Here is a 19,751-nt window from a genome sequence, read left to right on the forward strand (position 1 = left end):
GAGGTAGATGAAAAGATGCAGACAAATTTTCAGCCATGGGAGAAATTTTCATATAAAACACTGGGGAATCTTATAACATGAAAATACATGCAAAATAAGGACACATACCATTATATACCAGGGCCCGTGTCACAATAATCCTCCTATTGTCATATGTACTGTTTCTTTGTGAGTCACCATCTGATGCAAACTTACATGGATTTAGACCAGGTAGGGGTGTGTGTGTGTGTGTGTGTGTGTGTGTGTGTGTGTGTGTGTGTGTGTGTGTGTAATACTTAACAGTTGATGGCGTCATCTGTCAGTTCGCCTTTGTGTGAAAGTAAATGCCACCTATAAACAAAAGAGAAAGTAGAATAGGGTAAATATGGTTCATAAAATGTCAATCTGTGGTCTTGGAAAAGGATTCGGGGTATTTCTGAGGTTATTTTGTGAACTCTATATTTTTGTTTTCCTCTTTGATTGCCTTTGATATTGGAGCAGTTTTCCACTTTCAATTGGAAATAAAAAATAACAACCAGCGCATAATTAAAACTTCCTCTTTAGTGCTTTTATTACTGTTTTATTTATTTCTCCACAGTGTTTACTGTTTACTCTTTCTAAAACTATGAGAGGTTTACCACCGCAGGCCTTCTTTCACCTCCTGGAAAGAATTACACAGAGATGTTTGGATTAAACTATATTTCTCTTAGTGTTTGCCTAAACCTGGCAACTAGCTTAAAAGAAGTGAAATAGCTAAATAAAGTGTATGTAAATGATGCATCTTTTCTTTTTTTGTGCAGCCTACAGAGCCCTGTCTCCTAGAGATCACATTTTTATGTTACTAAATTCCTTTCTTAATTACATTGTTGTGGAAATGTAATCGCTTCATGGATTGTGTTTAGTAGGAATGGGAATCACCACAGGCCCCATGATATGATATTATCAAGATACTTTCCCTCATTATGATATTATTGCAATTTTAAATGTTTTTTGATATAATGAGTTTTGCGACAACACATATTGTAATATACTGCGATTTCTTACGTACTTAAACTGTAAATTTTGTCCCCCCAAGAAAAAATTGTCAGAATCTGTTTTATCTAATAAAATAACGTTTTCAAGTAAAATGTTTCTAGTTGAATGAAAAAGCGCTTGATTTTATTAGGCTACCAAATGTCAAATTTGAATTTGCCATATAGCTGACTTAAAGAAAAAGTTGATATTTGGCACCCATGTATAGATTCAATATTGCGATCGAGGACCCACTAAGGAATGTGAATCTCTTATTTTCAAATTGGAATTTCAGTTCAATTTTGCCACACAAAATATTGCAACACTGTATCCTCCACCCTTAATGCTTAGAGATAAAATTTCTTTCAGGAAGCAAAACACTACATTCATATATTGCTTGGGTAACAAGGTGGTTAGGGAGGATGGCAGGCGTTCAAAATGCAGGACTTTGTCACCAAACCTTGGGGTTCACATCCAGTCTTAGATCTAGGCCACAAATGCACTTTTGTTAAGGTTAGGGAAATATCATGATTTCAGTTAAACTACTGACAAAAAGGGTAATAAATATGATGCTGCAGTCACTACAAGTGAATAGCAACATTTCCTTATTATGTTAACAGACAATATTGGCAGGGCTAGCCAATTAAGTATAGTGAAGAGACGCAGACTGATACGTTTGTTAATTAGTAAAACCAAATGCCTTTTAAGGTGTTGCAAGAAATACACCACAAATTAGGTGGTTTCCATCATATCTGTTGAAATGAATAAACTGGCAAAACCTCAGAAAGCAGAACACACACCCACAATTAAAGAAGAAAGCCTTTCAAAATTGATTAGTCATGGACTAATTGGGATTCTGCTTTGATGGCAGATGGTTTTACTCACATTTCATGCTGTCTGAAGACAAAAATAAAGCATAATTCAGAAATACTGTAATGTTCAAATTAATGCACAACAGTGCCTCATAAACAGTACATGCAGCGTTGTTTGCCATCTGACATCTTGAATAACACGGTGGGAAATATCAGGGGTGATGTCAGAAATGTTGCAGATGCATAATCAATCATGGTATTTCCATTATGAACAACCACCAGACAAATTCAAGTGTTGCTTTAATTCTTCATTATGTGGAAATGTTTTCAGAATTGATGTTTTTTACATAAGACATTTTCATCTGCATGTACTTTTTGGATGAAAAACAGCTTTTGCTTTTAGAGCAGAAAGAGTCAGATGCCCCAGCAGCGCCATGCTCTGTTTTCAGATGAATCCAGCCAGACAGACACGCTTAATCCTACACAGGTTCAAAGCCCCGCCAATGCACATGTGGCCTCAACCTGAACAGAGTTATAGCGAATAAAAGAGAAACACCCAAAGAACAAAAGAAGTCAGCAGAGACGTCTGTGAGTAATGTACTGATGTATGTTGTGTCTCTGAGAACTTGCAAGACTGCTTATTTTAACCAGCCATGTGTGTACGCAAGTGTGTATTTGCAATGGTAATACAATTCATATTTTTTCATTGGGGGGCGGGGGTGGAGGTTAGCTTGGCAACCCTGCAGAGAATAACAGGCTCTCTTTTTTGTCAATGATTGCTGACTAAGACTGGACATCACACCATGTTCATTCCCATGACTCACGCAGCTACATCACCCCCCCATGAGACTAACCAAAGAGTTGATCATCCACCAACATGAGACGCTTAGTAAGACCAAACGGTCAACACAGATTTAGAAACCATGAAAGCCAGACGTGCATACACACAGACACACTTTTATTTAATCTCAGACATGAACCAAGTAAACCCACTGCCAGGGACTCCTCACAAAGTAGCCACAAGGTATTTATCTCCCAAACAAAAGCATGAGTCCAACCCTATCCATCCATTAAATGCCCCAGTGTGAGCTAAAAGTAGACACAAAAGTACAAGTACAGCCTTTTATGATCATAGCCACGGTAAAAGAATTCAGAAAGTGTTATCGCAAATGTTTAAAAAAGTGCGAAGACCACAAAATGGAAAGTTCCCACGTTCAAAGTTGATAAAAGCTACAGTTTGTGTACCGCTTAATCATCCTCTAGAAAGATCCTGAACCTCCACCACGTCACTGTTTTTTTCCCTTAGATACGAGCATAAATACCAACAGGAAGACAAGCAGGAGAGCAGAATGTATCCCATAAGAGTCTGAGTGTCACAGAAATGAGACGTTCATGGGTTTTTTATTACCAGCTGAAATCATATATAGAGTGACCATGTATGAATGATTAGAGCAAACCACAGAAGTATAACTAAAGAGTAAATTGTAAAAAAAAGGGGGTTGTTCTGTGATGGAGACTAAAATACATCAGCAGAAATACAAGCCAAAAACTTGCACAGAGAGACATAAGAAATGGTTTTGTTCATGTTCGAAAAGAGCTCCTCAACATCTGCGTCACATATTGTATCACATACCGAAAGTTCCATATGAATTATAACCATCTTTACAGTGGAAGGTAAAACAGCGAACACTAATAGCCAGCTTTTCTTTTTAAAAGCTTGGTTTTATGCTCTTTTTTTGCACAGTGTCTGGCGTATGAATTTGAAATCACACCTCTGTACTGCTGTGTTTTTGAGTTTACACACAGCTGAGCATTTGCAACTTGTGTCCATTAACTTCGTGCTGTGGGACCACCCCAGCATGTTAGAGTGTGAAGGTAAACATTTCTCACTGAATTCGGCAGGGGAAAGCCCTGCTGGAGTGCGGCTGCATTGTGAAGGCCAAATAGTGCTACACACAATCTAAACAGTCAATGTGAGAGCTGAGGGACTCTCAGAGTTCACGGTTCAGCACAGAGACGTGGAACCCAGGCAAAAAAAAAACAAAACATTAAAATAAAGATCAGCAGGCTATGTAACAGCTGCACAAGTTTTCTACTCAGCTGATATCATGCGAAGAAGATTTGGATAAACTGCTCTATTCAAAAGAGCCATTTGTTGTACAAGATTTATGATTCCACGAGGAAATACAGTCACTCTCATTACAAAAGAGCATGAACTGTGAAACTCATACTTCATGTTGTCAAGAGATGTTATGCCAACATCATGGGTTTTTTTTTTTTACCGCAACGGGATTATGTGACTTGATGCCGTTTTCACAGCATATATTCTGGCACGCCACAGCAGGAAAACACAGGTGTAACAAATAACATCAATAATGGCTGTACTCCATTTAGGTGTGTCAGTGTCAGGGCCTTGGATCTGTGCGTGCTGGCTCACTGACACGGCTAACTGGGTCACAACGATGGAACAGGGCCATTATTAATGTTATTAGTTCCACCTGTGCTTTTTCCATTATGACGAGTCCCCTATGAAACTGTCTGCGACAAAGAAAGGCCTATAGCATTAACTGAACAGGCAATTTTCACCTATTTGTCAAGAAACAATTTAGCAGTAGCTACTGAATTGTATTTTGTTTCATTTCATTCATTCAGTTGGACAGTGTGTTCAAGTTAGTTTTTTCTTGCACGCCCCCAGAAATAGCACCAGGATTTGAGGCTAGTTTCACAAAGTGGCCAAACATGTAATTATATGATGCCATTAAACCCAAAAATATATTTTCCCATAGACTCGCAATGTGAAAGAAATGTTTGTAAGTCACAGGACACTTGGGCTGTCAAACTATAAATATTTCAAATGGTGATTAATCGCAAAAATAGTTAATTCAGATTAATAGCATTTTTAAATCATGTTATCAATTCCATTATTTTGCAATATAACACAGTAACGCTGACAGCCCTACTGGACACATTTGGGGTTTGAAATTACTCAATACTCTTTTAGGATTTGATACATTCAGTCTAAAAACTTTTCAAACTAGAAAATCAGCACAATTAAATCATTTTATCCCCATTTAGGTTAACGGAGTGCTGAATCACAAGTTGGTCACTCGGCAACCAAAAGTTTCTAGTGCGCTTACTTTGTGGGTCCAGCAATACCGAAAATTTGGGTTACTTAATTCCGTGGAATTAGAGCTTTTGAGCTTCATGGACCACTCTTGGTGATTGGGGGATATTTTGTTTTGTTTTGCTTAATCAGCACTAAGGCTGTGGTAGAGGTTGAGAATTTTAATATTTTTTTAATTGCCATTTGTGGACCTACAGCAAAGCTACATGGTATCATCCAGGTTTGTCACCAATTTTCTGCTGATTTTTTTAATGAATGCAACTAGGAAGCTGTTGTTCTATGTAAAAGTCCCTATTTTTATCCTCTCTACTACGCTCTGATTAGTTGATTGTTGCCCCGACCAGACAAAGCATCAGTCAGTAGGCACAAAAGACTTTATCTCATGGCAGATATTTTGACTTGTCTTAGCAGGACAAGCATAAGGAAAATAAATGTTGTCACAATGGGTCAGTGCCATCAAGTCCCCCAGTAAGCCAGCATGCACAACACCAAGACTCTGGAAATAGGTCACCTTAATGGAATACAGTCGTTTTTTAATGTTAACAATCAAACGTGCTTTTCCTGCTACAACATGCCAAAATGTCTGCTGTGAAATAAGTCTATACTGGAATTTTTTTAATCACTGAGCAAATCTGAGATGTGGGCGGGGCGGTGATTCGGAGGTCTAGAACCAGAATCACGTGCATAAGGCAACTAAAATAACCATTTTAGGTTAGAGTAAAACTGAAATTATACCGAATTCTTTCATCTAATGTCCACCCCGGTCTGCACAGATGTCCTTATGCAGCCCAAAATGTATGTCTGCTTTTGTACACTTGTGGACAAGTCTGCCTACACAAACACAAAGTTGTATATACAAAACTACATGTGTGTCCACTGTCTGCCCTGCTGTCCACATCCATGTCCATTTTAGAGTACATCAAGGCCTTAAGGATTAGGTCAGTGGTTATCAACCTTACTGACCTGCTTATTACGACCTATATTTACATTTAGTTAGATGGTGAGCTCCAGAGGTCTTAGTGATTATCATGGAGCAAAGGTTGAAAACAGGTGATGAAAGTTAAGCGACAAAATCTGTGTAGGCGTCAAACAAAAATATGACAGAATGAATAAATAAATAAGTATTAGGATACTTTATTATGCGTTTCTCATCTTTCCATTCCAATAGATAGTTAAAATTGATAATAAAAGGTCTTATAGTTACATATATAGAGATTTTTATATTTGTCATTGACTCAAAATGTCCCTAATTTCTGAAGTATTTCCTAAAAACAGTATGTTGAAAAGCTGTTATTAATCAATATAATCAATAAGATACTATAAAAGCGTATTGTGTCATTAGAAAATCTGAACAGTATTTCCTTATAAAAACTGTATTTCTCCTATTCGTTTTTAGTAATGTTCAGATCCACCCTCCATTCCAGAGGATGGATATTTAAATCCTGAATAAAACCTATATTTCATGTTATTTTTTGACATGCATAAGTAATATAACTTCTGATGTTTACTTTAAAATCTAAACTATTAGGTATTTTATTTTTTTAAAGATTTTTTGTGGGTCATTTTCCCTTTATTTATTGGAAAGTTTGAGACAGACAGGAAAGATGGGACAGAGAGGGAAAGTGACATGCAACAAAGGGAATGAATAGATGGAAAGCCAACCAGTGAGTTGGCTGGTCTTCAGTGGTGTTACTGGTATTAGGTGCTAACTGCCAAATGAAGAATACAATGAGAGCTCACAGCTTATATACCCACAGGTGATCTAGTGCCTTTAATACTCAAAATAGAAATGCTTGAAATTGAATGGGGGTGTCTGCTAACATAAAGTGCATACATAAAAAATAACTAACTAACTGGGCCATTACAAATAAAAATAATCGGTGCCACATTTGCTCTGGTATCCACCATCGGGATGTTAGTTACCAATTACTTTGTAAGTGTCCACAGAATTGTTGGTGGGTATTGTATTTGCTTCTCAGGGTTACTAGGATCTAGATTATGTCCATTATTGCATGTGGATCCAATGGGATAGCAAAGTTTAACCAACCGTTGGCTGCCATTTTGAAAAATGGTTTCCATGGCAGCTATGGTCAGAGTTTGTGATGGCCTGATATTCATCTTTGTTTCTAATATATCCATAATCATGTCTGCCAAATGTGGTGCTTTTATCACAAATTGAACAATTGTTATGATATATTGAGCTATGCCACCCAACTGTACATTATATATTATATATATATATATATATATATATATATATATATATATATATATATATATATAAAAATAGACTGACATGTGCCCTGCCCTTCCTCCTCTTCTGATGGTCAGCAATGCTTGCTTAAAAAAGGGGGCATGGACCCAGTGCAGTCCACTTAAGATGATGTGGACACTGTGATTGGCTTATAGATGTCCCATTGAATAAGTCTGTGCATTTTTGTGGAGTTATTTGACAGTTATCGTAGATCTAGATATCCTAGAAAAGCTGTGTCCATTGGAATGAACGGAGGATCTGAACACGTTAACACAAATCAGAAACACCATTTTAATCAGTGAATTGCAGAAGTGTTTATAGGTGTAATTTTGAACTTTGCAGAGCACCAGGATAATTATTTCCTTGCTTTGGGTCTAGATAAATGCCTCCCGGCTCAGGCTTCATTCTCAGACATGAGTGTGGTGTCAATCTTCTCATAACTCTTACAAAGAACACTAAATGGTGCACTCCCCAAAGCTATTTCTTAAAAAAGCAATACAAATAGGACAAACGTATAAAATGAGGACAAGGTTTACTCACTTGTTGGCAGAATGTAGAGGGAGAATGTGGGTCATTACAGATAAAGGCACACCCATCACCCAATGTGAACTCTACACCTTTACCACAATGTCTCACTGTCACCCTGCGGCTGATACAGTACGTCTCCTTCACATAATTAATCTGGAAGATGTTTCAGGTTAATGTCTCATCTCTAATGTGGAGTGATTCATTAAAAAGGTATCAGCTCTGTGTTAGACTGTCCCAAAATACTGTCTGTCTATATACTGTTTCCTTATGTATGTGATGCATCTTTATTCAGGTTCCAACAAATTGGAATGGAAAACAGTGGTACAAATGCAGAGGAATGAGATTAAAGCACTGATTGGACAAATGAGCCAGTAGAGCCAACAGATGAAAGAAAACTGTTTTGTCACTTCCTCACTGGGTAAATAAACAACCACACCAGATGTCCCCTCTTCTCATTCACCCTGCCAGATTTTCAGTCCCACCCTCCCTCTGTTCTCTCGTCCAACACAGAAAGCAGAACCTGCCTAATCTGCGCCTTTTCCTCTCAAAAACACCATCAAAAACAAATGTCAACTCATCATCAACACAAGCAGTGATGAATCACACAAAGCAGCAATCATATAAAGGCACATGTCAAAAGGCACAAACTACCGACCGTTTTACAGACTTTCCCAACAACTTTATTACACTATTAACAAACATCTCACCCCAGCAAGCCAGATACATTTGACTCACAAGGAATGGTTACTGTTAACCTTCAACTCAACCACCAGTGACTCATCACTGTCTGGAGACTTGCAGGTTTTTAATGGCCTACAGGTTTTTCATCAGCATGGTCGAGCCATGACCTTTCCGTTACATTAGCACCCCATGTGGACCAATAGAGTCGGATTCATGGACCACTGATTCCATTCAGGACTTGTTGCAATATCCTTTCTGAAAATCTCCACACACGCATCTCATTATACCTTTAATTCAGACAGTCTGATGTCTTCCTACACATATTCACGCCACTGCCATTTTCTGTGTTTTTCTGCTTATTGCGCAGAGCGAAAACAGACGGAAGTCTAAACAGTTCCAGGGAGGCGTTTGCTAATGTGCTCTGAGTTTTTTATGTTCCTCTGGAGCTCCCAACACCTTTAAAGTGTCCATGACACTTTCACTTGCAATACTATACGTAAGCTGACAGGCCTCACAGCACATACATCTCTCAGCCGCCCCCCCAAGGGCCCTGGCTACATCTCGTGAGCTTTCGGGCTCTCAGTCCAGATAACACAAACCATCAAAACACTCCAGTCCACAAACCCAGACTCCAGCCCTTTGGCTATGCTTTGGTTAACCTCTTTATCACGCTCAAGCCTCTGGGCCCTGCTGTTGTCCAGACACAAACACAAAACCCACACAGCCAAAATCATACACACACACACACAGTAAAAACCAGACTGCTCCAGCCGGGTGCAGACCAGAACAAAAATACTGATGTTTTCTATTCGTAATCGGTGAGTCCCTCGATGTTCCTGTCCATTTATCTCTGTAGCTGCCATTCCCAGAGATATAATTAGGCACCCATGCATCTAAACAGGTGTGTGTTACCGCTTTACACTTAGCTCCTGAACAGCTGAGCTCTCCATATAAGCCAGAGAATCCGGCGGAGATCTTGTGTCTGTCAAACAAATAGCAAAACAGATGAATCTCTGAGGGCGCATGAGAATGAAAAGTTATTTCCTGAACAAAAAGTACACACACAAAAAACATTATAGTCATCTGGTGCCAAAGAAAATGTCTGTACCCATAAATATGTGCCCGAGAAGTTTAAACATGCTTAACTAAAGTAGGACGGAAAGTAACTTTTCTATGAATGAGCAACACTTTGGCTGGACTACATAATTACTAAACACACAGGACATTATCTATCATCCTCTCCAAGTTTCTGAGTCACAACAGGCTGTAAAGCCTCCACACTGCGGGAAAAACATGTTGAGCGACAAGGTTAAGTCCAAGATGGCTCTTATATAATTGCACCCCACAGAGAGATGTATAGTATCCATACACACAAACATAGTACACACGCAATATTCATACTATTAAACAGATGTGCATTCAGCTATCAGAGGAGGTTTTGAGAAATCGTTTTCCTCTTATCCAGGCTGTCAGGCATGTGGTCCTAGGTTTGAAAGCCCTCCAAAACCTGCATGAAGTCAGTCTGACAGCTCCCAGAAAACAAAGGACTTTTCAGAACAAGAGGGAGGAGAGTCGATACCGATTGGCAGCCGGCCTAGGGCATATCCATCATGCTATCTGCTGAGAGGGCCCAAGCCATCAGTCGTAAAATCTTTTTTGCTGGTTGTTTGAGAGTCACGTCCTGTTGGCCGTCTATCTTGCCGGTTTCACCACTCAGGTCTTACCCAAACCGCACTGATCCCTATTTGAATATCTACAGGGAAGTCGATAATCATTCCAAGACAGATCATCTTTAGCGCATACGTAATGCAGCCAGCCGTGGCATGCTTCACTGGCCTCTCCACAGCTCTCTCTTTCAGAAGTGTGTTCCCATCTCACATTCTTAAATCTCCTGTGTGACCTTTATCCTCCCTGCTCTCTTTTATTTCCACCGCTCCATCAGCTGCGTTGATTAGCCGTTCCACAACAGGGCTGTTAGAGAGTCTAGACTACTGTAGACTGAGGTGGGAGTGCATACACACCCCGCAACCACACTCGCACTAATGTGTAATCTCTGAGTGTGTTGTGCCCCGAGCAGCTACACTGGGCGAGTTTTGTCTGGGTGGCTGTGGTATTCCACCGCTGTGTGTCATTACGGCAAAGCTAATACCACTCTGCACACCCTCAGTGTCCCACCATAAGTACTTGTATACATACACACATGCATGCAAATATACCTCAAACCACAAGCATGCGTTTACATTTGAGCTCATGCATCTTGTTAGGGTGAGGAAAGCTTTGAACTCCATGACCTCATACCACTATGCAGACACACACACATACTGCTGGACTTATGAGGACATTATTTTGACATAATCCATTACATCCACTAACCCTCAGTCCAAACTGTAACCTCAGAATTATTCTAAACTCAACGCTAACTCTAATCCTAAACCTAAAACCAAGTCTTCAACTGTAAAACTGAGGAAGTGAATACTGGCTAAAATCCTCACTTTCCAAAAATAACCTTCACTTTCAAAACCCTAAAACTTCTCCTTCCAGACATAGAAGTATGAGAAAACTCAAACACAAACTCTCAAATTATTCAAACTAATATGACCCTGGAGACCCCGAACCACTATTACTCAGGCAAGGCGATGTTATCTGAAATCCATAAAGTGCTCCTTGTTAGCACCCAATCAACTCCTCATTTATGGACGCAGGGAAAAGAAAAACACCCCTCTGGGCTTTGAGCAGACGAGCAGTGAATGCAGACCTTTAGAGAGCTTAATTTATTACCCTCTGGGCTAAGTGGAGGGCTGAGCGGTGTGCACAATGAGATGCGATGGTGGTGGGAAGCATGAGAGGTGAAAATGAGCCATGGCTGCACGCTAAAGTATGTTTTTTTTTTTTTTTGTTGCTGTATGGTGTCATTATCAAACAGAAACACTCTAATGCATGTGAGCTCACACACACACACACACACACACACACACATATAATCATGTGCACTCACAAACCATGAGGAACAGTCCCGTCTTTATCCCTGTCTTTGGCAACAGTCACTTCCTCAGGATACGGACCAGTTTTGTTTAACTTCAAACACTGCCTCTCCCTGGTTCCTGCCCTGTCCTGTTCCCTCCTCTCTAGCCCTCTGTCTCACTCGCTGTCTGCGTCTTTGTATCCCCTACTATATTTGTTCTGTGTCCTTCTCATTTTCCTTTTTCCTCCAAAGAATCCAGGAAAAAAAAAACTAAAACAGGAAGATTGAACAAAGGACAAAGTGACATGAGAAGGAAACCGCAGAGCTTTGTAATCTACAGTAGACAGTCAGAGAGAGGGCCTGAGCTACCGTTCCCTGCTGACTTCCGCCTCGTCAAACCAACGCCAGCCATGACTTATATCCTTACCCCAATACTAACCACACACTCAACCCCAAATGATCATCTGCCAAGTATGACAATCCTGCAAGCCCACCCACAACTCCAACAATGCCGCTACCTCAAAGCAGGACAAAGACCGACAACTACCACCTCTGCCACATTCAGCACACTGTAATCAACCGAGCAGTTATTGTGTGTTTATGTGTATGTGTGTGTTTCTGTGCACATCCAAAGTGCACAAGATATGCAAGCGTGTGTGTGCATTTAAGAAAGGAATTAAAATAGCTGATGAGCAGGTGTGTGTGCACAAGAGAGAGACAGGACATGCTGCTCATCGGCACGCAAATTCTCTCAAGCTCTGCCAAAGTCTTTTCCACCGCAGCACCTGATAGCATCGCTGCCTCTGGTTACACTATCCAACACACTCAGGTGGTTCGGCAGAAGCTACATGATCTTATCTTCCTCGTTGGGGTCTGCCAAATGTTTTATGAAGCGAAGCAGTGACAGGTGTGTACTGTAAGAAATTAAGAGGAGGAACTGAGCTGGAAACCACGGATGGAAAACACTCAAATCCTATTTAATCGGCTCATCACCCCGCTGCAGTGTGTCTAAAGAGAATGAGAGCAGAGTCAGAGCTGTTTGTAGCGCCTTGCCACTGTGCGTCATGCCAGGCCGTAATTAAGATGATTTAAGAGCTGTTAAATGCAATCAGTCTGTCTGAGCACAATGCCAGCATGTGATCGGTGGCAGCAGGACAAGCCAGTCATCCTGATAGCACATCTGAGTGGATTAATCTATCGTGGAATTTTAACTGTCGTCATTAGTGATGTCATCATTGTCATAAATGTCTAACCCCCGCCCCTCTCCAGGACAACAGCTTGGCAGCAGACTGGCTGAGATGTAGAGAACCAATAAGATTGCTCAAATTTATTCCTGGAAGTGAGAGAAGGAAGCATTTAGCCTTTATTGTTTTTTTTCTTTGCTTCCAGCTGAACATGTCCTGTTTGATTAGAGCAGGTGATTCATTCGATTCAGTGTTTATACTCTGAGTCATTTTAAATCAAAATTTTACTGCAGCACATTTTGAGACATTTATGTTATGATATTTTGGCTCATTGTACAGTGTCGACTTGCAATGTTTATGTTATTTCTACTGCAGAAAAATAATATGAGGAAATTACACTTTAGTTGGAGAAAGTTAAACGCTGCCACAAAAGAGAAAATGATATTAAACAGTGCGGGAAGCCAGTGTATGAACAGAGGATTTATTTCTTATGTCACAGCTTCCACTGGGCCTTTTCAAATATTTTTGATGTGACATAGTAGAAAAAAACAGGTTAAATAATACAATTAATGTTGATTGTATTCCATTTAGATGTTTTGTTTTTAGGGTGCTGGTATTGTGGATGTTGACTTACTGTCACAGCCTTCTGGGAAGTTTTAATAGAACAGAGCCATCTTTAATGTTTTTATGACCAGACAAAATACACAACACAAATATATTCACGGTGGATACAAATTTCATCGTCAACAAACTTATCTTTATTCACAGATGTTTATGGGATCAGTGGCTGCTCATCTCGGAATTAGGCTAGACATATACCTGCTTTTTAACTATGCATTGGCACTATGCATAGACCAGTATTTATCAAGCTCCTCTCAGTGCAAAACATTTTTGGTAGAAACAAATGGCTACATAAAGAGGTACAATACAGCCCTGACCCATCAGTGTCTGATTTACTTTACTAAACTTATAACTGAAAAACACTTTAATGCTACATTTCCAATATTTAGAATCCATCACTAAATTCACGAGAAACCAACAAAGGCATTGTTGTTGCATTGAAACTGCATCTTTTTTGAAAATTTGGACTTACAATTTTGTAAAGTAAGTATCTTAGGAATTATGCATGACTAATATTTTTGAATTTACATCTAAAAAATTCTCACATGCCCCCTGCAGTGCTTCAAAGTACAGCAAGGTTTCCACGTCCTCCCATTTAAGAAAAAGTCGTGATGACTAATATACTTGTGTCATCACAGATGGTATATAAAAGGCCACAAAATCGAACATGTTTCTCACACTGCCCCTTTTCATTTCCATAATTTCTGAGGATGTGTATAACCACTGTTTCAAACTGGTACACGAGATAGTCTTCATGTGAACGCAAATGCAAAGTTAAATGCAAGTGTCGCCTCCTGCCATGAAATCCAACACGTCGGTTTGACATTAGCTCTTTGAATCCAGTTACTGTCCATTACAATTAAACTCAATGCATAGATATAAATGATTAAAATTATTTATAAAACAAATCTATCCTTTAACTTTAAATGTCAGCAACCTGTGAGGCCCTCACAGCCCTGCCTCAGGGGCCCACCGCTCTAGAGGGGTTGAGCTGACAACTCCAGCCTTGGTGCTTAGGGCTCTTGTAAAACCAGGGGGACCTGTCTGCACTATATAAAAGACATCAGTAAGGCCTCAGTAACACTGGGACTGATCTTCTCAAAAATAACAAGCACGACCTCTTGCCTCCTAACATGGGATTTCACCACCTACTCATGGCACTCTGGCAGGATTGCATTAGTAAGAAGGCCTTGATCTGTTGCATGTGTGTGTTGTATGTTATTTTACCTCTGTCAGAAAAATTGTGCAACCAACAGCATATTCATCCAACAGGTCTGGACTATTTCAAAATGAGCCAAATGTTGATGCAAAAATTGAACAATGGCTTTTCTACAAAACATTTTCTACATTTGATAATTTTTCACAACCGTCCGAAGTCTGGAAAATACAATTTTAAAATGACATGACTTTTCCTGGTTTTTCAGAGGTGTGGGAACCCTGGTAGTACGTTCAGGTCTGGGTTTATTTCTCATTCAGTCAGGCAGAGTGGCTGACGTGTGTGTCTTGGCTCAACACCCAGTGAAATTGAGATGCAAAACGAGCAGACAGCGGGCTACCTGTTATCACTTTAAATATTTTCTTTCCACATACCCAGCGTTAAACTTCAACAAATGACTGCAAATTAGATTAAATACAGCTAATGTCATTTAAAGAAATCTCACTTCAGAGATGATCTCTACGTAGATCACCAGTCGTTGAGCGGTCAAGGCTCTATAGTTCATCAATTATGATGAATAGAACCTACTTTCAACTACTGACAGCGATTAAAACATAAAGAAATCATGTGATTGATTGATGCATAATTAATTCCATATGTCCTGAAAAAGTCCTGTCAATGCTCCAGACAAGTGCTCAACAGATGTGACTGTACTTATCAGAGAAAAAAGAGGATTTGCAATACTCTTTCCATTTTGAAACAACTGGCTTTAAGTAAGACATCGCAAATGTTAGAGATCACAGATTTGAGTGTTTTTACGTCTTCTCTGGCAGCTCCCCCACTGCACTCTGCTGGAAAATTTGGCAATAGCTTGTGTACATTAGTCTAACAAATGTATACAAGATACAGTTAACATTTATAAAAGGGGTGATTTTTGCACTGAACAGTCATTTCGTGTTGAGGTAGCAGCAGAGAATCATTTAAATTTTGGCTGTACAGATGTAACTATTATCCTTTCAATACCCCCTATTACTTCTAAATTGTCTTGACCACTAGAAAATGAAGGGATAGCAGAGACATGCTGGCAACTCCAGCTCATCCTGCTGCTTAATATCCCATCATTGTGCTTCAGCATCTCGGTAATATTCCTATTACCTCATCATCAATGCCAAGCTGCTCCGTGGACCATGTCCATACTGAGTGCTGTCCCGCCCAGCTGTGGTGTGGGACAGCTGCCCATGTTGGCCTCGTTTAGCTTCCTTGTTTAGTTTGTTAAGCTTCACCTGCCTGTCAGGCAACTGATTCTGATGTCAAACAATCCCAAACAGGCAGTGTCCTGCACAGAGGAATCAACCGGAGAACTTATGCCAACACAAACAGGAGCTCACACCATAAAGTGATACCACCACTGAAACACAAAGACTGGCTGAATAGTTACAATGCACAATGGAGGATCACACACTACCTCAGGATCTCTCCCTCCGTGTGATATGAACAGTAGCAAAGGGCCCTTTTCTCATGAAGAGTTAAACCACAGAGCATTTGATAGGTGATGACAACATGCCAACCAATCAGCGCAAAGGATCCTGCAGGATTATACAGTATGTTTCATAAGAGGAGAGTCTCTGGCACTGTTAGTGATTCCTGCTAATAAAAAACCATCAGGGGCCTCCCTGTTTTGTCTTCACACCGCTGTAAGAGCTGACAATCATTCAGGCCTGAAACATTCTTCAGTGTGTTTTCTTTACCTAGGCAATAAAGGCTGAAATGCGACCTCTGCACAGAACCATGAATATGTCTCTCCAAAGGCTTCAATAACGATGTAAAGTATGAGCCATAAATTGGAAATTTTGGTCACATGGGCTCTGCGTGCATGGAAGATCAGCAGTGGTAGTGGATTATCGACTTAAGGAATACAATGCGCCAAGCACGAAACAAAACGTTGACTCAACATGTGGAATGGGCACATCTGAAGTCACTTTGACATTTGAGAACCAAAACTTTGCAAAGCCAAAATTAACCAAATTCTAATGGTCCAGTGTTTGCCTGATTGCTTCAATTTAACAGTTTATTTGATTTCAAGATCTGCATGAAAGGAGTTGAAAAAGTGCCTTTTTTAAAGTTTCGATCAGTGTATCATATTTTGATTGGGGATTATCAGCCCCTTATTATCTTATATTTACTGAAACATTTTTCCTTGGAGCTTTTTGGAAAGATGCAACATTGGCTTGATGTTAAGAATTTTTTTGCAAACTGGAAAAATCTTTGTTTATTAAACTGAAAAACTGGTTGGTATTTTACAATATTTGTTTTGATAGATATCAAGTAGATGCTGACAACATTCAAATCCAGTGAACACGCATTTGAGCATTGCTAAAATCATTTCCAGTGTTGGTCACGGATATAATGTGACCACAAAGAATACAGGCTTGAATTAAATGATGCTTTCATTTACATTATACAATGACTGTGTCAGGCAGACCTGCAACAGATGTGAGAAGCTGAATTTCAACAGTTTTTCGGGCTGTACGCACAGACAAAGTGATGGAGTTGTGAAACAGCAGTTAGTCCTTAATGTGGCCTTAAAGGAATAATTAAACATTTTGGGAAATACACGTTTTCAAGACAAGACTTAGAAAGGGGGACAGCCAAAATGAATGTGCATTACTCCAACGGACCATGGCTAATTATTATGTAGAATGACATCATCGAACCCTCTGCCTATAGAAAAGGCAGGACCCGTCCTACTTAACCTCTGGCTCCGGCTCATAGCCCTCAATGGTTGTGTTGGTTAGATTTAGGTATGATGAGTGAGATTGTTTCAAGTGGTAGTTTAGGATTTTTTAAGTGGGGCTGCATGAGAAACTTATGTATAATCAGTGTATTACATACAGTAGCCAGCGGTCAGTGCTCTCCTGGTTTGCACCCCACACCTCAGCATTACTATGAGAGAGGGGTTGCTATCAAAACATGTTTTAGCCACCACTGCCTGAAAAATACTTTATCAGACTAAGTGGATGCTGCATTGAGTATTTTCAATGTGAAGTTTCGTTGTCGGACTGCGTAACAGCCACTAACAGCACTCGCACCAAACAGTTAAACGGCAGCGGATGAGAAATGTGGTACAAAAGGAAAAGGCTGCATGACAGCGAGGTAAAGCTGTTAAAATACTCTAAATACAGCATCCACTTAGACTGATATTGATTTTTTAGGTAGGCCTTTTTTAAAGTGGCTAAAATACATTTTGATATCAACCCTTGTTATTGCAAACTAGGAGCGTGCCGACTGCCAGCTACTGTATATAATACACTACACACTACACATACGTATCTCATACAGCCCCACTTCAAAAATACCAAATCATCACTTTAAGGCAGTTGAAAACCATCCTTTTATGTTTTAATCCTGTGTTTTTATCTGTTCTCACTGTATATTTGATCTATTTTTTTCTGGGTTTTATTTTAATTTATTTCTCTCTATTTGATTTCATTTTTGTTTGTGAAGCACTTTGTGACAGCCGTCTGTTAAAGGTGCTATATAAATAAACTTTGTTTGCTTGCTTGCTTAAAGTTAGGGTAAGAATATCAGGGTAAATCAATCCCAGTCTTGCCTTTGTCATAGTAGGTAGGTCACATGACATCATTCTGCACAATAACTCCACAATAACTAGCCATGTGGGAGGGCATGTAGTGGTTGTTTTTTAAATGGCCCTGTGGCATACTAAATGTTTGTTTTCAGGATACCAGGCTGTTGCATAAATGGCCTTTTGGTCCATTTTGTCATTTTTCAGACTATTGGGGCTTCAGAATAATAAAAAGGTCAAAACCATGGGATGGCACATGACACAGCTAGCCTGGCTCTGTTTTGAAGGTGACAAAATCCATCCCTCTGCACCTCTAAAGTTTAATAATTCAGTTCAACAATTCATTACAAAGTACAAAAATGCCAAGCTGTAAATGATAATTTCTGGTTTCACAGATATAGGTTGTCAATTTTGCTGTTGCACAAAGATGAAGAAAAGAGAATTCCTGCACACTGTCCTGTTACTTGTCATAATCTTTATTTTTGGGCAAACAACATCTCGGTTGGACCTTCATCCAGTTGAGTAAACCTGATTAAGCCTGATGAAGGTTGGACATCCGGTCCTTTAATACACAATATAACATAAAATAATTAAGTCTCAGGTCTTAAAGTTTTGGGATGCTGTGAATGCTTTTTTTAGGCAGTTGGAAAAGGCAACACTGAAAGAGGTTTTGATCATAAAATGAAAAAATAAAAATAAAATAAAAACTTTGTTATATGTCAGTCTATTCAATTATTAATAAATACAGCAGTAATTTCAATGTAAAAAAACACGGCTTAGAAGGCATTAACGGAGCATTAAAGTAAAATGTTGTATGAAACACATTATATTCTGTATCTGTGACAACACTAAGATTGTATTTCTCACACGGATGGAATAAATGCAGATGTGTTGTGCATTGTTTAATGCACTTATCTGTAGAATTCATTAAAAAGTTAAACATGTAAAAATAAAGCTCCGTGGGTTTAAACAATGCTTGGCAGCACAATATTCAGGGGGTTTTGAGGGAATTAAATGCTTAAATTAGTATATATTATGACACAGAACATTGGGTGACATGGTGAAAAAGTCTTTTTTAATTTCATTGTGACTTTAAAGCTCTATAAAGCTGTGGTTCAATGTAGCATGATAACAAGTTGACAGCCACAGAGTGGCCAAACATTTACACAGAAGCAGCCATCGAGCTCCTCACAAAAACCTTAACAATCAGCCCCAAGAGCTGAAAAAAACTCCCAAAGCTCAGTAGTAAAAACTAACAATAACAATGAATGTCTAAAAAAAATATCAACAGAAGCATATTACTTTCTGACACGTCTAAATCTAAAAACACATTACAAACAACACCCAACGTCAATAAATACTTCAGACTCACACCGCAGGGAAGACAAATGAAGAACAACACTTCACATACATTCACACATGCAACAGAAGTGCAAAAAAAAGTAAGCACAAGTAAGTAAAAGTAAGTAAGCTTTAAAAAAAGCACAAATATATTTTCTACATTTATGTCAGAATTAAACAGGAGGGCAGAGTTTAAACTTCTTGGGGATTCTTTGCAGTGAAAAAATGAAACAAGTTATATCATAATGAGTCACAGAGGTGATTTTAGGGCAAACCATCTCTCTTCTCCTCACCAACATACTTACTGTTTTCAGAACTGCAAATCCAACTGTGCCAAGGTCATGGGTGAGGGCCCGGCATCTGATTTGGATGTGCTGACATTCACTGACTTTCCCTGACCCGCTTCTTTGTTTCCCTCACTCACCGACTCTATCTTTTCCTTATCCATTTTCTCTCACCCATTCAATTACTGCCTCCCATCAGCCCCATCAGTCCCCCCCCCCCAGTCACATACT

General features: G+C 39.4%; 1 protein-coding gene across 1 annotated transcript in view; it reads right to left on the bottom strand.

Annotated features, from left to right (window-relative positions):
- znf469 (zinc finger protein 469) overlaps positions 1–19,751 on the bottom strand; it is a 225,122-nt gene that overhangs the window by 89,978 nt on the left and 115,393 nt on the right. The window contains 1 exon segment of the mRNA XM_042496092.2: positions 281–330. The gene's annotated coding sequence lies outside the window, so the exon portion shown is untranslated.

The sequence above is a fragment of the Plectropomus leopardus genome, chromosome 7 (genome assembly GCF_026936395.1).
Source record: "Plectropomus leopardus strain MGB_pleo_1.0 chromosome 7, ASM2693639v1, whole genome shotgun sequence".
NCBI classification, from domain to species: Eukaryota; Metazoa; Chordata; class Actinopteri; order Perciformes; family Serranidae; genus Plectropomus; species Plectropomus leopardus.